Genomic DNA, 7,178 nt, shown 5'->3' on the forward strand with positions numbered 1-7,178 from the left:
GGAGCTGAGGGAGAGCCGCCGGCGCGCATGCGCGAGGAGAGGGGGCGGTGCCCTGGGGCGGGGCCAGCGCGCGAAGCCGGCCTCTCGGAGCGGCGCTACGGTGCGAGGCGAGGACCACAAGACCTCGGCCAGCCCGCGCTCTTAAAGGGGCCGTGCCGCGTGCGCTTTCGGCTCCCAGGCTCTGCGCTATAGTTGGCAGGTGCTGGCCCACCTTCTGCCGCACCTTTAACGCTGAGGGACGCTATGCACGCAGGAACTACTAGTGCGCTCTTGGAACTGCAGCGAACATACACATGCTGGGATCGAATTCCCGGGGTTCTTCCTGGAACCAGAGGATCTGCTCTTGGCTTATGTCACACTGCCGGTGGCAGCAGCTCACTGTCTGTCTGTCTGCAAGCGTCCCCGGCCAGCCCCACGCCTTGCCTAGCTCACGGGTTAATCCTCATCCCAGGTGCTGCGACCTCCTGGGCGAGACCGTGGCTCCTCCCCTGCCCAGTGCGCTGAGTCCCCCTGGGGCAGCCCTCCCCCCACCTTCGACCACCATCACCTCTTCCCTCTCTGCTTTGTGTGATGCGCAGTCAATCCCCACATCCGGTCTGCAAACTGTTTGGAGCCCCCTGCGGCCCCTGGGCTGTGGGCAGGTGTGCTCCGCCTGCATCACAGGTGAGGCTGCGGCGGGGGGAGCGCGCACACCCTGCTCCCCGCTTCTGCAAACCACGTGGCTCTGACACGCCTGGAGGTGGTCCCCGCAGCCCCACAACCCCAGCCTGGGCTTGTGGGTACGAGGACAAAGGTCCCCTATTTTCCGATCAGGAGGACACAGGTACTACAGCAAACAAAGGGGCCCAGCGTTAGACGTGGAACCACGCCGGGAACTCGTGTGCGGTTGTCATAGATACGAGAGCTGAAGCGTGGCGGCTGCAGGAGCCTCCTCCCCAGACACAGGAGGCGGGCCATGGTGTGGACTGTGTCCAGCCGGCCGGCAACGCCAGCAGCACAGGCTTGACCCCCAAACCAAGCAGGCAAGGTCGCCCCACAGCCCACCCTGCAGGGTGGGGGGAGAGGTCGGCCTAGCCCCGCCCTCCCCGCAGGAGGCAGAACTTTCCAGGGCCCCCTTGTCGGGTGTTGCAATCAGTGGGGCAGGGCTAGGATCCTGAAACAAAACTGTCAGCCGCTAAAGCAGTTTAGCGGAAACGAGTAATTTGCTTTTTTATTGAAATCCCTTCATATTCTGTGAAAACTTTCTCAGGCTCTAAAAAGTCACAGATGAAAACTGAAGAGTGTGGTGGTTCCTAGGACAACGTTGGTACAGAGGCTGCTGGTGGGATGGTCTGATTGACCCCTCTCCCGCCAGCGTCCTAGGGGGCCTTCTCACTTGACCCACAAACCTGGTGAAAGGCCCCTGCACGGCCCTCATCGCTGCCAAGATCTCCCCAATAAAAATGCCCCTCTCCGCACACAGGCAACTGAGCTTGGGGGAGGGGGAGGAAGCAGGAAGAGGAGGGGAAAGCGGAACAGGGGATGGAAGGAGGGAGGAGCTGCGGAGAGAAGTAGGGGGAGGCGGGGAGGAGCAGTAAACAGGAGGAGGAGGGTGTGTTAAGGGGAGCAGCGAGAGGAGGGGAGCAGGGAAAGAAGAGGGAGATGCTAGGGGGAGAGGTGGGGAGCAGTAGACAGGAGGGGAGTGCCAGGGAGGACAGCAGGGGGAGGGTGATGGGGCATGTGTGGTGCAATTGGGCGACCTCTTCTATGTTGTTATAAATGCCCCTCCTTGAGCCTCGCAGCACCCCTGTGAAGCACATGTCTTCAAGGTCCCCTTGTCACAAAGAGGAAACTGAGGCACAGAGAGGTTGAGAAATGGCCAAGGACCCCTGGCTCGAGCTCAGGACTGGCTGGAGCAAGGGGCACCCCTGACCCCTAGACTGCACTATCACTGAGGCCTGTCAAGTGACAGTGAATGAGTTCCCATGGCGAGTCCTGGGATATCAAGCCCGAGGATTCCATCAGCAGAGGCTACAGTGGTCTCATGCTTCCCAGACTTGGTTCCCAAGACTCCAGAAAACTCAAAGGGCCAGTGGCCTGCTGGACTCCAAGAGGACTGTGGAAAGGGTGGCCAGAACCCCACAGCAGGTGAGGCTCTGGCTATGACTGCCCTAGCCCAGAACTCTGAGGGGCAGCAGCTTTGATGGCAGTTGATGAGAGGGGGAAGTCCTGGGTGCCCACAGTCAGGCTTCTAGAACCTGCTCCCCAAATCTCAAAAGCTGATGTCCCCAGTCATCAGCCTCCCTCCTGCCTGGATCGGAGAATTAATGTGAAGCCTTTTCCCCCTGCTTTCAATCAGGTGGCTACTTTGGGGACTCACAGCCCCCTCCTCTTTCAAGGCGGGGGGGGCCTTTCTTTCTTCCTCAGTGCCACCCCTTACACTGGATCCATCCACCCAGAACCTTCTGCTGCATCCTGGTGCTGGCTCAGACCAACAGCGAGCACCCCATGTCCAGTCAGTTTTAATAGGCCACCATCCTCTCTTTTTCCACTGACCTTGGTTTCCCTGGTGCTAAGAGAACAGGGTGGACCCTCATCTTGGCCCGAACTTTGCCAGGTTCCTTCCTTGTACCAGATTTCCTTCTTCATGTTCACAGGGGCAGATGTCCCCTCTCATCTCCTCCTCTCCTTTCCCCTACACCCACTCCCGTTTCCTCTCTCTAAGGTGACCACTGGATGATCAGCCCTCTGGTTCACTAGGAGCTACCCTACTTCCAGTACTGACAGTGCCCATCGTTAGACCCTGAAGAACCAGGGTTGTGGCACCTGCTGTCCCCCTCCCTTTTTCACTGTCCTTCTCCTGGACGGACCTTCACTCGAGGGGCCTATGTCTTTTTGCTGCCTCTCTATACCTTCTGGATCCTTCTGGTCCTCAGGTACTGACCTTCCGAGGGACCACTCATCTCCCTGACATCAGCCTCTTAGTGAATGGTGAGTGGTGCAGGGAATGCCCAGAGACAAGTCACCATCGGAGATGCCCAGCAATCGTGGAGGGTGCTGCTTGACACTGGCACCCCAAAACCAAGAATCTCCACAAAAGCAAATTACCAGGACTTTCTTCCATGATGCCGAGTCATTAAGTTAGACCCTACTCCCAGCTGACCTTCCAGTGGGTTTTCAGGGTATTAAATTGCACAGGAGGGGTTTGCCCATCTTTCTGCCAAGGAGCAAGTGGGGGATTCGAACCACATGCCTGTGGGTTGGCAGTGCAGCTCCCTACTACTAGACTATCAGAGCTCCAGCACTTCTTCCATGATGTCTTTGTGTGGGTTCAAACCACCAACATGTAGGCTAGTAATAAGTGCAAACTGTATGTGCTGCCCAGGGACGAAACCATACAACCAACCATTACTGTCAATCCTGAATCCTAGAGATCACTCAGGGCCGAGAACAGCCGCACACGGTTCCCAAGGTTCTTCATAGAAGCAGCCTACTATGTCTGCCTTCCCAGGAATGGCTGGTGGGTTTGCACCACAGACACTGAAGTCAGCAGCTGAGTGTTTTAACCACTCTGTCACCAAAGCTCTGTCTCCCAGGGACCAGGACTTAAAGCAGCCTCTTTAAAACCCTAGACTTGCTCATGCTCAACAAAGCCCCATAGAAAGAATTCGTCATCAAATATCTGATTTCTTGTGGACTTTCAGACAGAAGTGAAATTCACATAACAAACAGTGAACCGTTTGTAGGGAGTAATTGAGTGACTGTTTGTGCACCCCCACTGCCCAATAGCCACCGTGCCACGCCAGTTCCAGAGCGAACCCTTTGCTCCAGAGCACAGCCCCTCACCCATCTGGCCCTTTTCCCACACTCCTCATCCTTTTGGGCCAAACCATACTCTAAATTGCCTTCAACAGTCTGCAAGATTTTCATTTCACTTAGGTCCACAACCAACACCTGTGAAAGCACCAATTAAAGCGTCAAATGATATACTTGATTGGGCAAGCGTACTGCTCAATGCCTATAGTGTTCAGAAGCAATGACGTATGCCGTTTTAAGAGTTAAAGATGCCAGAGTGAAGCACTCAGTGCAGAAGATTAAAGACTTCAAGATGGATTACATCTCAACACCGAGAAAGCACAAATCCTCAGCACTGGACCAAAAGGTAACGTCATGATAGACGGAGAAGAGATGGATGTTGTCAGCAATTTCATTTTACCTGGATCCATACTCAATGTCCCTAGTAAATTGATTGGTGCAGTTGTTATTGTGGTTGTTAAGTGCTGTCAAGTCGTAGGACTCATAGCGACCATATGAATGAAAGTCCTCGACACTTGCATGACTTTCATCCTTTCTCCAGGTTCATAGGGTTTCCGGAGGCAAACTATTTACGGAAGTGGATGCCACTCCTGCTTCCAAGCTTGTTTTAATCAGGGAGCTTCACCAAACACTGTCCACCATGGGTGGCCATTCTTGCACTTGACACATCAGTGTCACAGTGTTCAGCTTCACAGCAACCACGAGTTACCTCTGTAGGGGAAGTGGACACACCAGGGCTCTACGACCTAGAAGATTAGACAACTAAGTGCCCTTAAGTCATTAAGTGCTCAGAGCAACCGCAGGAACAACAGAGCTGAACCTTGGCCTGTCCTGCCATTCTCAAGCTCTCTGAGAGGGTGAAGCCCAATGTTACAGTCACCTGTCAATGCATCTCTCACTGAAGGTCCTTCACTGACATTTCCCAGAATGCTCGCGCTCTCTCATGTTGATCATCATCCAGGCCATGGTCTACTCAATCACTTGCTGTGCATCTGAGAGCTGAATAATGAATGATGATGTCGTTGTCATTGTTGTGTGCTGGCAACTCACGTGTGATTCATAGAGACCCTGTGTACAGCAGCTGTGAAGCCTGCCTTGTCCTGAGCCAGCCTCACTGACTCCAACACACCAACCCCCATCGCCCCAGTTACTCTATCAATCCATCTCATCCAGGGTCTTCCTCTCCTGTGCTGTCCCTCCGCCCTTCCGAACATCATGTCCAAGGACGGGTCCCTCCTGGCCACATGATGATAGAAGAACAATTACTGCCTTTGAGCTGTGGAGCTGGAGAAGAGCACTGAACATCCCATGGACGGCCAAGAGAGCAGATATGTCTTAGAAAAGGTGCAGCCACTGTGCTCCTTGGAAGCAAAGATAATGAATGAAGCTTCCTCTCACACACCTGGGCATGTTGCCAGGGGAGGCTATTCCTTGGAGAGGGACGTCATGCCTGGAAAGGTGGAGGGACAGTGAGAGGCAGGCCGTCAGCCCGGTGGATTGATTGATTGCAGCCGTGGGTCCAGTGTATCGGGAAGCATGAGGATGGCACAGGACAGGTCAGGTTCAGATTCTGTTTTTAGGATCACTGAGCCTTTGACTCAACAACACCTAACAACAAGAGAACAAACGATTCTGTCTTGAGAGACGTACAGGTAGAATGCTTTTCAGAAGGACAGACATACTTTGGGCACTGCAGGGGTTGTGTGTGGTTTGTGAAAGTACCAGGGAAGCAGAAGAAGGGAAGACACCCCCCCGCCCCCCAGGAGATGCACTGACAGAAGTTGCCACGGGTGGCTCAAGGCCAGCAGAAATGGTGAGGAGGGTGAAGGCCCCTGGACAGACTGGCTAGCCCCCAACAACACCCATAAACTGGCTCCAAAGTCCTCAATTTTCCCCTCCAGAACCTCTCCCTTCTCCCCCAGGCCCTGCTTCTGAGTGGGCCCGCCCGCCTCCAGGTGTACAGGACGCCGAGGCAGCGGGGGCCTCCCTTGGAATGCCAAGAATTCAGGCTGCAGCTTGGAAGCTGGGCCTCACCTGGCCCAAGCCACCTGGGGCCCAGGGCAGTCCCAGGAGGAGGGGGATCTGAGGGCAGGCTGGCATCCGGAGGCCTAGAGTCAGGAAGCTTTCCCAGAGCTGTTGAGGTTTGTCCTGTTTTTATTTGTTGGATTGTGTGCAACAGTGGCTTGAGGGTTCATTTTATTTCCCCCCCATTTTATTTTTTAAATATTTTTGTTGTTGAAAGTTTACACACACACAAAAAATGCTTTCTCCCTAGGTTGCTGGAATGGGGTCCCCCTCCCTCACTGTTCCAACAGTTACTCCTCCTCAGTCCTTTTGTCTTTCCTGATTAGAGATCTTTTTTTTTTTAAAGGAAGCTGAAGAAGCTTTATTAAGGGGTCTTCCAGGCAGGATTCCTTGGTCTGCAGAGAGAGAAACAGGTGGAGTGACACACCAGGAAAATACCGCCAGGGTTTTTTTGTTTTGTTTTGTTTTTTGAGCTCTGATAGATTTGAACTGCCTGTCTTTGAGTTGGCAGCACAACTGTCCACCCACTAGGCCACCGGAGCTGCCTTCAGGGGGAAAGAGAAGTCACTGAATCAGAAAGAGCTGTTTCTCACAGGGAGGGGAGTTTCTCAGGAATAAGCTGAGGGGCGTCTGCACAGTTTTGCTGAGGATGCAGCCCTCCTTCCCACCTGCCTCCTCTGTGCCCGCAAATTGCAAGATGGAGCTGGGTGCAAGGGAGTCTGGGAAGTGGTGCTAGGACTCAGCGGAATGTTGACACAGGCTTAGGTCACTCTGGCTTCTGGCTCCAGTTCTGCTCCTTCTCTGAATGGCCGTTTCAGGTCACTGCCCTAGCCCTCCCGTGGATGCATGCAATCCCATTTCATCTTGTCTTGCCTGCCTTCTGGAAACACCTGAGTTCTAGTTGTCTTCAGATGTCAGGACGATACTCTTTAGTGTCAGCTCCTCATGTCTCTTGTAACTTGCTTATGTTTCCACAAATGCTTAGTCCGAGTGCTAGGTGTGTGAGAGGAGTGCTAGGTGAGTGGAATGTGAGCAGATTTTTTTTTTTATTTTTAAATTTTATTATTTCGTGTGTGTACCATCAAATTGGATCTGACTGGTACAGGAGGAGATTGCCCCTCCTTCTCCAGCAGAGCATCCGGTTGATTTGAACCACGTACCTCTGGGATTGCAGTGCAGCTTCTTGCCACTAGGCCACCAGAGCTCCTGGATTTTTTTCTTCTTGTTGTTATGTGCCATCAAGTCGTTTGCGACTCATAGCGACCCTATGTACAAGAGCCCTAAACGCCGTTCTATCCTGTGCCAATCTCCCTGTCTCAAACACACTCATTCCCACCACTCCACTCACAGAATCGATC

Source organism: Elephantulus edwardii, unplaced genomic scaffold, assembly GCF_000299155.1.
Source record: "Elephantulus edwardii isolate Elephantulus edwardi_28Jun2011 unplaced genomic scaffold, EleEdw1.0 scaffold00289, whole genome shotgun sequence".
In the NCBI taxonomy this organism is placed as follows: domain Eukaryota; kingdom Metazoa; phylum Chordata; class Mammalia; order Macroscelidea; family Macroscelididae; genus Elephantulus; species Elephantulus edwardii.